Genomic DNA, 18,109 nt, shown 5'->3' with positions numbered 1-18,109 from the left:
GTATGAAGGTTTGTATAGGAAGTGGAGGGAAAGGAAAGGAGATTTTGTAAATATCCTAGACTGGTGGGATTGGGTAAAGGGGAAAACTAAGGCTTTTTTCAGGTCTGTAGGGTATAAAGTAGCCAGGGAAAGGAAGGTAGAATATGTGAGGCTTAGCAATAGGCTGAGTTTCCTGATAAAGTTGCGGGATAGCGGGATAGACGTGCAAGAAGATATCCTGAAGTGCAGGAGAGAAATCAATAGTTTCCTGGTGGAGAAGGGAAAGGGGATAATGTACCGCGCCAAGTTGGACAAGATGCTGCATGATGAGACATGCTCGCGGTTTTTCTTTAAAAAAGTGTTCTCAAAAAAACCAACTTTTGAAATAATAGAGAAGGAGACAGGAGGAGAAGTGAGGGGGGAGGAGGTGCACGAAGAGATAGCATCCTTCTATGAGGACTTGTACAAAGAAAAATGGAGGGATGAAGTCCTGGAGGGTGATGTGCTAAGCATACTTGAGAATAAATTGGGGGAGGCGGAGCAAGTGTCCGTCGCACGTGGTATTACTGCTAAAGAGGTGTGGGAGGCGGTCCAGAGCATGGCCGCTAATAAAACTCCTGGTATGGATGGGTTACCTATTGAATATTATCGTATGCTGTGGAGTGTGATAGGGAAAGATGTGTGTGAAGTGTGCCAGTACATGTGGGTGAATGTGGATGTAGCGGAAAGTATGCGAGGTGGAGTGGTTGTATTAATCCCTAAAAAGGGCAATCTGAAAAACTTAAAGAATTGGCGCCCGATTACGCTTTTAAATGTTGATTATAAAATTTATGCTAAGATCATTGCAAATCGGATGCGTGCGGTAGTGGAGAGTGTGGTGAGCGAGGACCAGTACTGTGCGGTGCCTGGTAGGAGAGTACATGAGAGTCTGTGTCTGGTGCGGGATTGTCTGGGTGATTGTAAGGAGCGAAAGAAGAGTGTGTATGTGGTGAGCTTGGACTTTGAAAAAGCGTATGATAGGTTGTCGCATGGGTTCTTGTTCCGAGTGTTGGTGCGCATGGGGTTCCCGGGTATGTTTGTAGAGCGAGTGAGGAGTCTGTATGAAAGGATTTATAGTAGTATGTTAGTGAATGGGAAGGTTGGAAGGAGAGTGAATGTGATGTGTGGTGTGCGTCAGGGGTGTCCGCTGTCGGCCGTGGTTTTCATCTGTGCCATGGAACCGTTACTATGTCTAATAAGACAGGATAAGATGGTGAGGGGGATCCACATCCCAGGTAGTGACGGCAGAGAGCTAAAGGTATGTGCGTATATGGATGATGTGTGTGTGATGTGTGAGTCTGAGAGTGCAGTGAGGAGAGTGAAGCTATTAGTGTCTGTGTTTTGTGGTGCGTCTGCGTTCCGTATTAACTGGGATAAAAGTGAGTGCAAGGTGTTTGGTGAGACTGGAGTGAGTGCAGATATAGGTCTAAATAATGTGTCTGGGCCAATTAAAATCTTAGGTATTAAGTTTAACAACAATTTAAAGGGGGAAGAGAGCTGGGAGGAGGCAAGACAGAAGGTGGAGAACAGGTTAAATTTTTGGAAATTACGCAACCTCACTATGATAGGCAAAATTTTAATAATAAAGAGCGTAATTTTGCCCATTTTTTTATATGTGGCATTAGTCTTTCCTCCGGGATACATGGGTCAGAGGAGGCTGAACAGAGTCATGTTTCTTTTCTTCTGGGGGTCCAAAATGGAACGTCTGAGGAGGGAGGTAGTGTATAAGAGTTGGGAGAGAGGAGGAATGGGCTTTCCAAATTTAGAGATATACTTTGGATGTAACAGTATAGTCTTCCTTTTGAGCATGTTGCAAAAGACAACAAAAGGAGCGTGTATGATGCGGTATCTAGCAGGGAGATGGTTCGTGCGCATGAAATGGTGTGAATATGATTTAAGGAAACCAGTTGCATTCCAGATCCCCAAGTGGTATGAATGGACGGTATGCTTTGTTGCGAAGTTTGAGTTGGATGATTGTGAAGTGAAGATACTAAAGAATAAGCGAATGGTGAAACGAATGATTGAGAGTAAGGATGAGGTGTCTGATATTAATTCTGTTAGCAGAGTGAATGTGGAGAGAGTGTGGAAGAAAGTGCGGATGGATGGGATGAGTAATAGGCAGAGTGAGATTGTATGGCAGAGTCTGCATGGTGTGTTACCGGTGCGAGAGTTTCAGCGTGTGAGAGGTTTGGTGAGGAGTGAAAGGTGTCCGAGAGAGGGGTGCGGTGGATGTGAGAATGTGGTTCATTTATTTTGGAATTGCAGCCATGCACAGAATGTGCTGCGGAGACTTGGGCCGTTATGTAAGGAAATAACAGGAGTTAATTTCATGTCCTTTGAGTTAGTTATGTTTGGTTTAGGTGTGAGAGGCAGTGTGAGAGAGAGACTGTTGTGGTTGTTTATGGCGTGTGTGAAGGAAGTGTTGTGGGATGTAAGGAATGTGTATGTGTTCAAGAGGAAGGATGTAAGTGAGAGGGACAGCGTGCGAATGGTGTTGGGGAAATTATACTTCATTTATTTATGGGACAAAAGAAAGGATGGAGTCGATGCGGAGGGAATATGGAAGGTCAAAAAATGGATACAATTAGTTGATTTGTCATGATTTGTAATGTATTTCTGTTGTGTAAATGTGATGGATTTATTATGTTGTGAATAAATAAAAACCTTATGGTTTATCAAAAAAAAAAAAAAAAAAATCTGTTCTTATCAGTTTAATATCTGATACGTCCCCTATCTGGGGACCATATATTAAATGGATTTTTAGAACAGGGAGCTGGAAAAAGAGCTTGCTCTGTCCACTCCACGCATTGACCTGGTATTGCAGTACCTCCAGGACCGGTGCACCCCCTTTCCTACAGCAGTTTCCAAAAGCAGAAAAACAAAACTGACGAGCAAGAGGTGCAGCGCAGCTGTGGCGGCTGCTGCTACCACCACCCAAGCACTTTGATTGACACTCAGCCCGTCTGCTCGCAACATTGTATCCACTGAGCAGCTGCGTCTGCCAGAGTGTGCACAGCACAGGTACAACTGGAAGCAAAACAACACACACACCAGTTCATATGGCAGCCGCACTCTATAGTTCGTACCTACCGCTGCGCTAATAGCCAAGTTGGAAACATCGGGCAGGCACAGCGTATCCTGGCAGCCTGCGTCTGTATGCTTCACGTATTCGGGTCATGGGTGTATGTGCAGGGGGCCCGGAGCCCCAGGGGGCCCATAAAGTCTCTCTTCCCCACATTGTAAACCAATGCTATCAATGAAGCTTTATAGTTTGGGGGCCCAGTTCCAGACTTTGTACTCGGGCCCCGCAGCTTCAAGTTACACCTCCAGATCAGGATAATGCTAGGCCATTCCAACCAGCCTGTGTGTGTGACCTGCAGTCGCTGGTAGTCGAAAAGCGGCCGGCCCCGGATGCGCGCTTCAGAGTGGACAGACAGCAGCGGACCCCCAATCACACAGGCCCAAGGCTTGCTATGTAGCACGGAATACCTCATTGGACTGCAGCACTCCACGCGGGCTGAGATACACGCTCCACGTGGGATGGGCAGTATTCGTCCATGAAGATCCAGGCCAACGTTTAGAGATGGAGCAACACTCGGGGAGCAAAGAACTCCAACGAACGGACGTCTACTTTACAAGGATGTATTGCTTTATTCAATGCATGGACACAGAAACAGTTCAACCGCTCGATTACAGACCGCAGTCAATACAGTAAAGAAAGAAATGTGTCTGTTTAATGTAAACTTGCATGGAGCTCGTTTGTCAGCCACTGACTGACTGAATGCTGAAACGTGGTCTAACGTTACATGCACCACCAGGGATAAGGCCTTGCCTATAAGCATTCCCCAGCTGGCAAAAACGGAACCTCCCTGCCTATTCCTCACCATGGAAGAACGGAACCTACCTTTTTTTAAAAAAAAGAAAGCCACAGCAGCAGCCAACTAGATTTTGGTAGGCCGCTGTCTCCCCCTTGTGTGCTGCATAAAAAATGCACTCCACTAAAAATAACAATGATCCACGAAATAGAGCGTATGGAGAGAACGAGGCTTCTAGATGAGCCGTCAGGCTATGATAAATTGTATCACACCTGGGCGATATGGATAGATGCCCGGAGCTCACCCCTATTTACCAAGTGGTTACAGACAGGGACATGTGAGTAACACGTTTAAACCACAATTGTAAAGAGAAACAACAATTCCGGAGCCCGCCCCCCCCCCCCCCCCCTTTTTGTTTTATTTTCTCTTTCTCCCGTGTCATAGATACCTACCCTCCCTTACCACTCCCCCCCCCCCTTACCCTCCCCTCATTCCCCTGTTTGTAGACCTTATAAAATATCACAGACAAACATGATATAGTTCAACTCGAAATTGATTTATTAAGTTTCATTGTCAAAGTTATTTTTACATTGCTTTGAGATAAGGCAAAAGTTTCCCCCCCTCCATGAAACCAATAAAACCTATATTGAATAAAATAAAAATGATGCAGTTACCGGTAGTTCTGCAGCTTCTTGGTGGAAATAAAGACCATCTCCCGTCTCCCAGCTGCAGCAGAGACTGACTGAAATGGCTGCCAAGCCCGGTATTAATGCTTCTAAATTGATGACATCACAAAGGAGTGACATCGTCAGCCTTCCAAACACCTGGCTCAATTGCATACAGTATGTATGTATGTATGCATGTATGTGAGTCTATCTATCTATCTATCTATCTATCTATCTATCTATCTATCTATCTATCTATCTATCTATCTTTATTAATTATGTAGAATATAGATATGGATTATTTCTAATTTACAGATTTTGTAGATATAGATTAAAGATAGATTTAAGATTGTATGTGTGTGTGTATATGTGTGTATGTGTGTGTGTGTGTGTGTGTGTGTGTGTGTGTGTGTGTGTATGTATGTATGTATGTATGTATGTATATATATATATATAATGTATATATGTAAAAAAAATATAAAATCTGTAGGTATGTATGTATGTATGGCGGGCGGGCAAAAAAGGCCTGCTGTATGTTTTTAAGTTCTTCGGATGACCATGCCGCTCTAATATTCTCCTTACTAGGGTCTACTAATGCTGGCCCAGGGGAAGGCAATAAAGCCCTATGGGGCCGAAGCCAATTTCCCTTATTTTAGGTAAAAAGTTTCCATCCGTCCCTACTCGAAATGCGGCTGGCCGAAGAGATCCCTCCAACCGACCGGCCGACGCACCTTCAGAGACAAACTAGTGCTTGCTTCTAGTGTCATCGCCGGCTTAACCCTCGTTTGTAGGGAGCTGACGAGTCCTGCAGCAGCAGGCTCTGCAAGCCTAGGATGCGTGAGCACGGTGCAAGAGGAAGGACTGAGGGTGTGAGGCTGGGCGCGGTTGAGAAGGCGTGGGGCGGGGCTATGGAAAGTTTTCATAGCTCTCCCAGCTGCCTGGGTGCATTGTGGGTGCGCCCAGAGTGCTGGCTGAGCGTGTTGCCTCAAGCCTTGGAAGTGGAGTTGGGCGGACCGGGCTACAGGTGAAACCCATTTCGGGTTATCGCTTCTCGGCCTTTTGGCTAAGATCAAGTGTAGTATCTGTTCTTATCAGTTTAATATCTGATACGTCCCCTATCTGGGGACCATATATTAAATGGATTTTTAGAACAGGGAGCTGGAAAAAGAGCTTGCTCTGTCCACTCCACGCATTGACCTGGTATTGCAGTACCTCCAGGACCGGTGCACCCCCTTTCCTACAGCAGTTTCCAAAAGCAGAAAAACAAAACTGACGAGCAAGAGGTGCAGCGCAGCTGTGGCGGCTGCTGCTACCACCACCCAAGCACTTTGATTGACACTCAGCCCGTCTGCTCGCAACATTGTATCCACTGAGCAGCTGCGTCTGCCAGAGTGTGCACAGCACAGGTACAACTGGAAGCAAAACAACACACACACCAGTTCATATGGCAGCCGCACTCTATAGTTCGTACCTACCGCTGCGCTAATAGCCAAGTTGGAAACATCGGGCAGGCACAGCGTATCCTGGCAGCCTGCGTCTGTATGCTTCACGTATTCGGGTCATGGGTGTATGTGCAGGGGGCCCGGAGCCCCAGGGGGCCCATAAAGTCTCTCTTCCCCACATTGTAAACCAATGCTATCAATGAAGCTTTATAGTTTGGGGGCCCAGTTCCAGACTTTGTACTCGGGCCCCGCAGCTTCAAGTTACACCTCCAGATCAGGATAATGCTAGGCCATTCCAACCAGCCTGTGTGTGTGACCTGCAGTCGCTGGTAGTCGAAAAGCGGCCGGCCCCGGATGCGCGCTTCAGAGTGGACAGACAGCAGCGGACCCCCAATCACACAGGCCCAAGGCTTGCTATGTAGCACGGAATACCTCATTGGACTGCAGCACTCCACGCGGGCTGAGATACACGCTCCACGTGGGATGGGCAGTATTCGTCCATGAAGATCCAGGCCAACGTTTAGAGATGGAGCAACACTCGGGGAGCAAAGAACTCCAACGAACGGACGTCTACTTTACAAGGATGTATTGCTTTATTCAATGCATGGACACAGAAACAGTTCAACCGCTCGATTACAGACCGCAGTCAATACAGTAAAGAAAGAAATGTGTCTGTTTAATGTAAACTTGCATGGAGCTCGTTTGTCAGCCACTGACTGACTGAATGCTGAAACGTGGTCTAACGTTACATGCACCACCAGGGATAAGGCCTTGCCTATAAGCATTCCCCAGCTGGCAAAAACGGAACCTCCCTGCCTATTCCTCACCATGGAAGAACGGAACCTACCTTTTTTTAAAAAAAAGAAAGCCACAGCAGCAGCCAACTAGATTTTGGTAGGCCGCTGTCTCCCCCTTGTGTGCTGCATAAAAAATGCACTCCACTAAAAATAACAATGATCCACGAAATAGAGCGTATGGAGAGAACGAGGCTTCTAGATGAGCCGTCAGGCTATGATAAATTGTATCACACCTGGGCGATATGGATAGATGCCCGGAGCTCACCCCTATTTACCAAGTGGTTACAGACAGGGACATGTGAGTAACACGTTTAAACCACAATTGTAAAGAGAAACAACAATTCCGGAGCCCGCCCCCCCCCCCCCCCTTTTTGTTTTATTTTCTCTTTCTCCCGTGTCATAGATACCTACCCTCCCTTACCACTCCCCCCCCCCCTTACCCTCCCCTCATTCCCCTGTTTGTAGACCTTATAAAATATCACAGACAAACATGATATAGTTCAACTCGAAATTGATTTATTAAGTTTCATTGTCAAAGTTATTTTTACATTGCTTTGAGATAAGGCAAAAGTTTCCCCCCCTCCATGAAACCAATAAAACCTATATTGAATAAAATAAAAATGATGCAGTTACCGGTAGTTCTGCAGCTTCTTGGTGGAAATAAAGACCATCTCCCGTCTCCCAGCTGCAGCAGAGACTGACTGAAATGGCTGCCAAGCCCGGTATTAATGCTTCTAAATTGATGACATCACAAAGGAGTGACATCGTCAGCCTTCCAAACACCTGGCTCAATTGCATACAGTATGTATGTATGTATGCATGTATGTGAGTCTATCTATCTATCTATCTATCTATCTATCTATCTATCTATCTATCTATCTATCTTTATTAATTATGTAGAATATAGATATGGATTATTTCTAATTTACAGATTTTGTAGATATAGATTAAAGATAGATTTAAGATTGTATGTGTGTGTGTATATGTGTGTATGTGTGTGTGTGTGTGTGTGTGTGTGTGTGTGTGTGTATGTATGTATGTATGTATGTATATATATATATATAATGTATATATGTAAAAAAAATATAAAATCTGTAGGTATGTATGTATGTATGGCGGGCGGGCAAAAAAGGCCTGCTGTATGTTTTTAAGTTCTTCGGATGACCATGCCGCTCTAATATTCTCCTTACTAGGGTCTACTAATGCTGGCCCAGGGGAAGGCAATAAAGCCCTATGGGGCCGAAGCCAATTTCCCTTATTTTAGGTAAAAAGTTTCCATCCGTCCCTACTCGAAATGCGGCTGGCCGAAGAGATCCCTCCAACCGACCGGCCGACGCACCTTCAGAGACAAACTAGTGCTTGCTTCTAGTGTCATCGCCGGCTTAACCCTCGTTTGTAGGGAGCTGACGAGTCCTGCAGCAGCAGGCTCTGCAAGCCTAGGATGCGTGAGCACGGTGCAAGAGGAAGGACTGAGGGTGTGAGGCTGGGCGCGGTTGAGAAGGCGTGGGGCGGGGCTATGGAAAGTTTTCATAGCTCTCCCAGCTGCCTGGGTGCATTGTGGGTGCGCCCAGAGTGCTGGCTGAGCGTGTTGCCTCAAGCCTTGGAAGTGGAGTTGGGCGGACCGGGCTACAGGTGAAACCCATTTCGGGTTATCGCTTCTCGGCCTTTTGGCTAAGATCAAGTGTAGTATCTGTTCTTATCAGTTTAATATCTGATACGTCCCCTATCTGGGGACCATATATTAAATGGATTTTTAGAACAGGGAGCTGGAAAAAGAGCTTGCTCTGTCCACTCCACGCATTGACCTGGTATTGCAGTACCTCCAGGACCGGTGCACCCCCTTTCCTACAGCAGTTTCCAAAAGCAGAAAAACAAAACTGACGAGCAAGAGGTGCAGCGCAGCTGTGGCGGCTGCTGCTACCACCACCCAAGCACTTTGATTGACACTCAGCCCGTCTGCTCGCAACATTGTATCCACTGAGCAGCTGCGTCTGCCAGAGTGTGCACAGCACAGGTACAACTGGAAGCAAAACAACACACACACCAGTTCATATGGCAGCCGCACTCTATAGTTCGTACCTACCGCTGCGCTAATAGCCAAGTTGGAAACATCGGGCAGGCACAGCGTATCCTGGCAGCCTGCGTCTGTATGCTTCACGTATTCGGGTCATGGGTGTATGTGCAGGGGGCCCGGAGCCCCAGGGGGCCCATAAAGTCTCTCTTCCCCACATTGTAAACCAATGCTATCAATGAAGCTTTATAGTTTGGGGGCCCAGTTCCAGACTTTGTACTCGGGCCCCGCAGCTTCAAGTTACACCTCCAGATCAGGATAATGCTAGGCCATTCCAACCAGCCTGTGTGTGTGACCTGCAGTCGCTGGTAGTCGAAAAGCGGCCGGCCCCGGATGCGCGCTTCAGAGTGGACAGACAGCAGCGGACCCCCAATCACACAGGCCCAAGGCTTGCTATGTAGCACGGAATACCTCATTGGACTGCAGCACTCCACGCGGGCTGAGATACACGCTCCACGTGGGATGGGCAGTATTCGTCCATGAAGATCCAGGCCAACGTTTAGAGATGGAGCAACACTCGGGGAGCAAAGAACTCCAACGAACGGACGTCTACTTTACAAGGATGTATTGCTTTATTCAATGCATGGACACAGAAACAGTTCAACCGCTCGATTACAGACCGCAGTCAATACAGTAAAGAAAGAAATGTGTCTGTTTAATGTAAACTTGCATGGAGCTCGTTTGTCAGCCACTGACTGACTGAATGCTGAAACGTGGTCTAACGTTACATGCACCACCAGGGATAAGGCCTTGCCTATAAGCATTCCCCAGCTGGCAAAAACGGAACCTCCCTGCCTATTCCTCACCATGGAAGAACGGAACCTACCTTTTTTTAAAAAAAAGAAAGCCACAGCAGCAGCCAACTAGATTTTGGTAGGCCGCTGTCTCCCCCTTGTGTGCTGCATAAAAAATGCACTCCACTAAAAATAACAATGATCCACGAAATAGAGCGTATGGAGAGAACGAGGCTTCTAGATGAGCCGTCAGGCTATGATAAATTGTATCACACCTGGGCGATATGGATAGATGCCCGGAGCTCACCCCTATTTACCAAGTGGTTACAGACAGGGACATGTGAGTAACACGTTTAAACCACAATTGTAAAGAGAAACAACAATTCCGGAGAACGCCCCCCCCCCCCCCCTTTTTGTTTTATTTTCTCTTTCTCCCGTGTCATAGATACCTACCCTCCCTTACCACTCCCCCCCCCCTTACCCTCCCCTCATTCCCCTGTTTGTAGACCTTATAAAATATCACAGACAAACATGATATAGTTCAACTCGAAATTGATTTATTAAGTTTCATTGTCAAAGTTATTTTTACATTGCTTTGAGATAAGGCAAAAGTTTCCCCCCCTCCATGAAACCAATAAAACCTATATTGAATAAAATAAAAATGATGCAGTTACCGGTAGTTCTGCAGCTTCTTGGTGGAAATAAAGACCATCTCCCGTCTCCCAGCTGCAGCAGAGACTGACTGAAATGGCTGCCAAGCCCGGTATTAATGCTTCTAAATTGATGACATCACAAAGGAGTGACATCGTCAGCCTTCCAAACACCTGGCTCAATTGCATACAGTATGTATGTATGTATGCATGTATGTGAGTCTATCTATCTATCTATCTATCTATCTATCTATCTATCTATCTATCTATCTATCTTTATTAATTATGTAGAATATAGATATGGATTATTTCTAATTTACAGATTTTGTAGATATAGATTAAAGATAGATTTAAGATTGTATGTGTGTGTGTATATGTGTGTATGTGTGTATATGTGTGTGTGTGTGTGTGTGTATGTATGTATGTATGTATGTATATATATATATATAATGTATATATGTAAAAAAAATATAAAATCTGTAGGTATGTATGTATGTATGGCGGGCGGGCAAAAAAGGCCTGCTGTATGTTTTTAAGTTCTTCGGATGACCATGCCGCTCTAATATTCTCCTTACTAGGGTCTACTAATGCTGGCCCAGGGGAAGGCAATAAAGCCCTATGGGGCCGAAGCCAATTTCCCTTATTTTAGGTAAAAAGTTTCCATCCGTCCCTACTCGAAATGCGGCTGGCCGAAGAGATCCCTCCAACCAACCGGCCGACGCACCTTCAGAGACAAACTAGTGCTTGCTTCTAGTGTCATCGCCGGCTTAACCCTCGTTTGTAGGGAGCTGACGAGTCCTGCAGCAGCAGGCTCTGCAAGCCTAGGATGCGTGAGCACGGTGCAAGAGGAAGGACTGAGGGTGTGAGGCTGGGCGCGGTTGAGAAGGCGTGGGGCGGGGCTATGGAAAGTTTTCATAGCTCTCCCAGCTGCCTGGGTGCATTGTGGGTGCGCCCAGAGTGCTGGCTGAGCGTGTTGCCTCAAGCCTTGGAAGTGGAGTTGGGCGGACCGGGCTACAGGTGAAACCCATTTCGGGTTATCGCTTCTCGGCCTTTTGGCTAAGATCAAGTGTAGTATCTGTTCTTATCAGTTTAATATCTGATACGTCCCCTATCTGGGGACCATATATTAAATGGATTTTTAGAACAGGGAGCTGGAAAAAGAGCTTGCTCTGTCCACTCCACGCATTGACCTGGTATTGCAGTACCTCCAGGACCGGTGCACCCCCTTTCCTACAGCAGTTTCCAAAAGCAGAAAAACAAAACTGACGAGCAAGAGGTGCAGCGCAGCTGTGGCGGCTGCTGCTACCACCACCCAAGCACTTTGATTGACACTCAGCCCGTCTGCTCGCAACATTGTATCCACTGAGCAGCTGCGTCTGCCAGAGTGTGCACAGCACAGGTACAACTGGAAGCAAAACAACACACACACCAGTTCATATGGCAGCCGCACTCTATAGTTCGTACCTACCGCTGCGCTAATAGCCAAGTTGGAAACATCGGGCAGGCACAGCGTATCCTGGCAGCCTGCGTCTGTATGCTTCACGTATTCGGGTCATGGGTGTATGTGCAGGGGGCCCGGAGCCCCAGGGGGCCCATAAAGTCTCTCTTCCCCACATTGTAAACCAATGCTATCAATGAAGCTTTATAGTTTGGGGGCCCAGTTCCAGACTTTGTACTCGGGCCCCGCAGCTTCAAGTTACACCTCCAGATCAGGATAATGCTAGGCCATTCCAACCAGCCTGTGTGTGTGACCTGCAGTCGCTGGTAGTCGAAAAGCGGCCGGCCCCGGATGCGCGCTTCAGAGTGGACAGACAGCAGCGGACCCCCAATCACACAGGCCCAAGGCTTGCTATGTAGCACGGAATACCTCATTGGACTGCAGCACTCCACGCGGGCTGAGATACACGCTCCACGTGGGATGGGCAGTATTCGTCCATGAAGATCCAGGCCAACGTTTAGAGATGGAGCAACACTCGGGGAGCAAAGAACTCCAACGAACGGACGTCTACTTTACAAGGATGTATTGCTTTATTCAATGCATGGACACAGAAACAGTTCAACCGCTCGATTACAGACCGCAGTCAATACAGTAAAGAAAGAAATGTGTCTGTTTAATGTAAACTTGCATGGAGCTCGTTTGTCAGCCACTGACTGACTGAATGCTGAAACGTGGTCTAACGTTACATGCACCACCAGGGATAAGGCCTTGCCTATAAGCATTCCCCAGCTGGCAAAAACGGAACCTCCCTGCCTATTCCTCACCATGGAAGAACGGAACCTACCTTTTTTTAAAAAAAAGAAAGCCACAGCAGCAGCCAACTAGATTTTGGTAGGCCGCTGTCTCCCCCTTGTGTGCTGCATAAAAAATGCACTCCACTAAAAATAACAATGATCCACGAAATAGAGCGTATGGAGAGAACGAGGCTTCTAGATGAGCCGTCAGGCTATGATAAATTGTATCACACCTGGGCGATATGGATAGATGCCCGGAGCTCACCCCTATTTACCAAGTGGTTACAGACAGGGACATGTGAGTAACACGTTTAAACCACAATTGTAAAGAGAAACAACAATTCCGGAGCCCGCCCCCCCCCCCCCCCCCTTTTGTTTTATTTTCTCTTTCTCCCGTGTCATAGATACCTACCCTCCCTTACCACTCCCCCCCCCCCTTACCCTCCCCTCATTCCCCTGTTTGTAGACCTTATAAAATATCACAGACAAACATGATATAGTTCAACTCGAAATTGATTTATTAAGTTTCATTGTCAAAGTTATTTTTACATTGCTTTGAGATAAGGCAAAAGTTTCCCCCCCTCCATGAAACCAATAAAACCTATATTGAATAAAATAAAAATGATGCAGTTACCGGTAGTTCTGCAGCTTCTTGGTGGAAATAAAGACCATCTCCCGTCTCCCAGCTGCAGCAGAGACTGACTGAAATGGCTGCCAAGCCCGGTATTAATGCTTCTAAATTGATGACATCACAAAGGAGTGACATCGTCAGCCTTCCAAACACCTGGCTCAATTGCATACAGTATGTATGTATGTATGCATGTATGTGAGTCTATCTATCTATCTATCTATCTATCTATCTATCTATCTATCTTTATTAATTATGTAGAATATAGATATGGATTATTTCTAATTTACAGATTTTGTAGATATAGATTAAAGATAGATTTAAGATTGTATGTGTGTGTGTATATGTGTGTATGTGTGTGTGTGTGTGTGTGTGTGTGTGTGTGTGTATGTATGTATGTATGTATGTATGTATATATATATATATAATGTATATATGTAAAAAAAATATAAAATCTGTAGGTATGTATGTATGTATGGCGGGCGGGCAAAAAAGGCCTGCTGTATGTTTTTAAGTTCTTCGGATGACCATGCCGCTCTAATATTCTCCTTACTAGGGTCTACTAATGCTGGCCCAGGGGAAGGCAATAAAGCCCTATGGGGCCGAAGCCAATTTCCCTTATTTTAGGTAAAAAGTTTCCATCCGTCCCTACTCGAAATGCGGCTGGCCGAAGAGATCCCTCCAACCGACCGGCCGACGCACCTTCAGAGACAAACTAGTGCTTGCTTCTAGTGTCATCGCCGGCTTAACCCTCGTTTGTAGGGAGCTGACGAGTCCTGCAGCAGCAGGCTCTGCAAGCCTAGGATGCGTGAGCACGGTGCAAGAGGAAGGACTGAGGGTGTGAGGCTGGGCGCGGTTGAGAAGGCGTGGGGCGGGGCTATGGAAAGTTTTCATAGCTCTCCCAGCTGCCTGGGTGCATTGTGGGTGCGCCCAGAGTGCTGGCTGAGCGTGTTGCCTCAAGCCTTGGAAGTGGAGTTGGGCGGACCGGGCTACAGGTGAAACCCATTTCGGGTTATCGCTTCTCGGCCTTTTGGCTAAGATCAAGTGTAGTATCTGTTCTTATCAGTTTAATATCTGATACGTCCCCTATCTGGGGACCATATATTAAATGGATTTTTAGAACAGGGAGCTGGAAAAAGAGCTTGCTCTGTCCACTCCACGCATTGACCTGGTATTGCAGTACCTCCAGGACCGGTGCACCCCCTTTCCTACAGCAGTTTCCAAAAGCAGAAAAACAAAACTGACGAGCAAGAGGTGCAGCGCAGCTGTGGCGGCTGCTGCTACCACCACCCAAGCACTTTGATTGACACTCAGCCCGTCTGCTCGCAACATTGTATCCACTGAGCAGCTGCGTCTGCCAGAGTGTGCACAGCACAGGTACAACTGGAAGCAAAACAACACACACACCAGTTCATATGGCAGCCGCACTCTATAGTTCGTACCTACCGCTGCGCTAATAGCCAAGTTGGAAACATCGGGCAGGCACAGCGTATCCTGGCAGCCTGCGTCTGTATGCTTCACGTATTCGGGTCATGGGTGTATGTGCAGGGGGCCCGGAGCCCCAGGGGGCCCATAAAGTCTCTCTTCCCCACATTGTAAACCAATGCTATCAATGAAGCTTTATAGTTTGGGGGCCCAGTTCCAGACTTTGTACTCGGGCCCCGCAGCTTCAAGTTACACCTCCAGATCAGGATAATGCTAGGCCATTCCAACCAGCCTGTGTGTGTGACCTGCAGTCGCTGGTAGTCGAAAAGCGGCCGGCCCCGGATGCGCGCTTCAGAGTGGACAGACAGCAGCGGACCCCCAATCACACAGGCCCAAGGCTTGCTATGTAGCACGGAATACCTCATTGGACTGCAGCACTCCACGCGGGCTGAGATACACGCTCCACGTGGGATGGGCAGTATTCGTCCATGAAGATCCAGGCCAACGTTTAGAGATGGAGCAACACTCGGGGAGCAAAGAACTCCAACGAACGGACGTCTACTTTACAAGGATGTATTGCTTTATTCAATGCATGGACACAGAAACAGTTCAACCGCTCGATTACAGACCGCAGTCAATACAGTAAAGAAAGAAATGTGTCTGTTTAATGTAAACTTGCATGGAGCTCGTTTGTCAGCCACTGACTGACTGAATGCTGAAACGTGGTCTAACGTTACATGCACCACCAGGGATAAGGCCTTGCCTATAAGCATTCCCCAGCTGGCAAAAACGGAACCTCCCTGCCTATTCCTCACCATGGAAGAACGGAACCTACCTTTTTTTAAAAAAAAGAAAGCCACAGCAGCAGCCAACTAGATTTTGGTAGGCCGCTGTCTCCCCCTTGTGTGCTGCATAAAAAATGCACTCCACTAAAAATAACAATGATCCACGAAATAGAGCGTATGGAGAGAACGAGGCTTCTAGATGAGCCGTCAGGCTATGATAAATTGTATCACACCTGGGCGATATGGATAGATGCCCGGAGCTCACCCCTATTTACCAAGTGGTTACAGACAGGGACATGTGAGTAACACGTTTAAACCACAATTGTAAAGAGAAACAACAATTCCGGAGCCCGCCCCCCCCCCCCCCCCTTTTTGTTTTATTTTCTCTTTCTCCCGTGTCATAGATACCTACCCTCCCTTACCACTCCCCCCCCCCCTTACCCTCCCCTCATTCCCCTGTTTGTAGACCTTATAAAATATCACAGACAAACATGATATAGTTCAACTCGAAATTGATTTATTAAGTTTCATTGTCAAAGTTATTTTTACATTGCTTTGAGATAAGGCAAAAGTTTCCCCCCCTCCATGAAACCAATAAAACCTATATTGAATAAAATAAAAATGATGCAGTTACCGGTAGTTCTGCAGCTTCTTGGTGGAAATAAAGACCATCTCCCGTCTCCCAGCTGCAGCAGAGACTGACTGAAATGGCTGCCAAGCCCGGTATTAATGCTTCTAAATTGATGACATCACAAAGGAGTGACATCGTCAGCCTTCCAAACACCTGGCTCAATTGCATACAGTATGTATGTATGTATGCATGTATGTGAGTCTATCTATCTATCTATCTATCTATCTATCTATCTATCTATCTATCTATCTATCTATCTATCTTTATTAATTATGTAGAATATAGATATGGATTATTTCTAATTTACAGATTTTGTAGATATAGATTAAAGATAGATTTAAGATTGTATGTGTGTGTGTATATGTGTGTATGTGTGTGTGTGTGTGTGTGTGTGTGTGTGTGTATGTATGTATGTATGTATGTATGTATATATATATATATAATGTATATATGTAAAAAAAATATAAAATCTGTAGGTATGTATGTATGTATGGCGGGCGGGCAAAAAAGGCCTGCTGTATGTTTTTAAGTTCTTCGGATGACCATGCCGCTCTAATATTCTCCTTACTAGGGTCTACTAATGCTGGCCCAGGGGAAGGCAATAAAGCCCTATGGGGCCGAAGCCAATTTCCCTTATTTTAGGTAAAAAGTTTCCATCCGTCCCTACTCGAAATGCGGCTGGCCGAAGAGATCCCTCCAACCGACCGGCCGACGCACCTTCAGAGACAAACTAGTGCTTGCTTCTAGTGTCATCGCCGGCTTAACCCTCGTTTGTAGGGAGCTGACGAGTCCTGCAGCAGCAGGCTCTGCAAGCCTAGGATGCGTGAGCACGGTGCAAGAGGAAGGACTGAGGGTGTGAGGCTGGGCGCGGTTGAGAAGGCGTGGGGCGGGGCTATGGAAAGTTTTCATAGCTCTCCCAGCTGCCTGGGTGCATTGTGGGTGCGCCCAGAGTGCTGGCTGAGCGTGTTGCCTCAAGCCTTGGAAGTGGAGTTGGGCGGACCGGGCTACAGGTGAAACCCATTTCGGGTTATCGCTTCTCGGCCTTTTGGCTAAGATCAAGTGTAGTATCTGTTCTTATCAGTTTAATATCTGATACGTCCCCTATCTGGGGACCATATATTAAATGGATTTTTAGAACAGGGAGCTGGAAAAAGAGCTTGCTCTGTCCACTCCACGCATTGACCTGGTATTGCAGTACCTCCAGGACCGGTGCACCCCCTTTCCTACAGCAGTTTCCAAAAGCAGAAAAACAAAACTGACGAGCAAGAGGTGCAGCGCAGCTGTGGCGGCTGCTGCTACCACCACCCAAGCACTTTGATTGACACTCAGCCCGTCTGCTCGCAACATTGTATCCACTGAGCAGCTGCGTCTGCCAGAGTGTGCACAGCACAGGTACAACTGGAAGCAAAACAACACACACACCAGTTCATATGGCAGCCGCACTCTATAGTTCGTACCTACCGCTGCGCTAATAGCCAAGTTGGAAACATCGGGCAGGCACAGCGTATCCTGGCAGCCTGCGTCTGTATGCTTCACGTATTCGGGTCATGGGTGTATGTGCAGGGGGCCCGGAGCCCCAGGGGGCCCATAAAGTCTCTCTTCCCCACATTGTAAACCAATGCTATCAATGAAGCTTTATAGTTTGGGGGCCCAGTTCCAGACTTTGTACTCGGGCCCCGCAGCTTCAAGTTACACCTCCAGATCAGGATAATGCTAGGCCATTCCAACCAGCCTGTGTGTGTGACCTGCAGTCGCTGGTAGTCGAAAAGCGGCCGGCCCCGGATGCGCGCTTCAGAGTGGACAGACAGCAGCGGACCCCCAATCACACAGGCCCAAGGCTTGCTATGTAGCACGGAATACCTCATTGGACTGCAGCACTCCACGCGGGCTGAGATACACGCTCCACGTGGGATGGGCAGTATTCGTCCATGAAGATCCAGGCCAACGTTTAGAGATGGAGCAACACTCGGGGAGCAAAGAACTCCAACGAACGGACGTCTACTTTACAAGGATGTATTGCTTTATTCAATGCATGGACACAGAAACAGTTCAACCGCTCGATTACAGACCGCAGTCAATACAGTAAAGAAAGAAATGTGTCTGTTTAATGTAAACTTGCATGGAGCTCGTTTGTCAGCCACTGACTGACTGAATGCTGAAACGTGGTCTAACGTTACATGCACCACCAGGGATAAGGCCTTGCCTATAAGCATTCC

The 18,109-nt window shown here is 47.0% G+C and overlaps 1 protein-coding gene and 6 non-coding genes across 7 annotated transcripts in view; all 7 read left to right on the top strand.

Annotated features, from left to right (window-relative positions):
- Positions 1-18,109, top strand: part of LOC136599461 (uncharacterized) — a 139,794-nt gene that overhangs the window by 45,254 nt on the left and 76,431 nt on the right. The window lies entirely within an intron of this gene.
- Positions 2,679-2,867, top strand: LOC136599554 (U2 spliceosomal RNA). Its single transcript, XR_010789100.1, has one exon. It is a non-coding gene; the product is annotated as a U2 spliceosomal RNA (small nuclear RNA).
- LOC136599471 (U2 spliceosomal RNA) lies at positions 5,542-5,732 on the top strand. The gene has a single exon (XR_010789026.1). It is a non-coding gene; the product is annotated as a U2 spliceosomal RNA (small nuclear RNA).
- Positions 8,389-8,579, top strand: LOC136599470 (U2 spliceosomal RNA). The gene has a single exon (XR_010789025.1). It is a non-coding gene; the product is annotated as a U2 spliceosomal RNA (small nuclear RNA).
- On the top strand, positions 11,229-11,419 carry LOC136599468 (U2 spliceosomal RNA). Its single transcript, XR_010789023.1, has one exon. It is a non-coding gene; the product is annotated as a U2 spliceosomal RNA (small nuclear RNA).
- LOC136599467 (U2 spliceosomal RNA) lies at positions 14,067-14,257 on the top strand. Its single transcript, XR_010789022.1, has one exon. It is a non-coding gene; the product is annotated as a U2 spliceosomal RNA (small nuclear RNA).
- On the top strand, positions 16,923-17,113 carry LOC136599466 (U2 spliceosomal RNA). The gene has a single exon (XR_010789021.1). It is a non-coding gene; the product is annotated as a U2 spliceosomal RNA (small nuclear RNA).

The sequence above is a fragment of the Eleutherodactylus coqui genome, unplaced genomic scaffold (genome assembly GCF_035609145.1).
Source record: "Eleutherodactylus coqui strain aEleCoq1 unplaced genomic scaffold, aEleCoq1.hap1 HAP1_SCAFFOLD_101, whole genome shotgun sequence".
Classification (NCBI taxonomy): Eukaryota; Metazoa; Chordata; class Amphibia; order Anura; family Eleutherodactylidae; genus Eleutherodactylus; species Eleutherodactylus coqui.
Note: the sequence above shows the minus strand (reverse complement) of the source record. Positions and strands in the feature narration are given on the sequence as shown.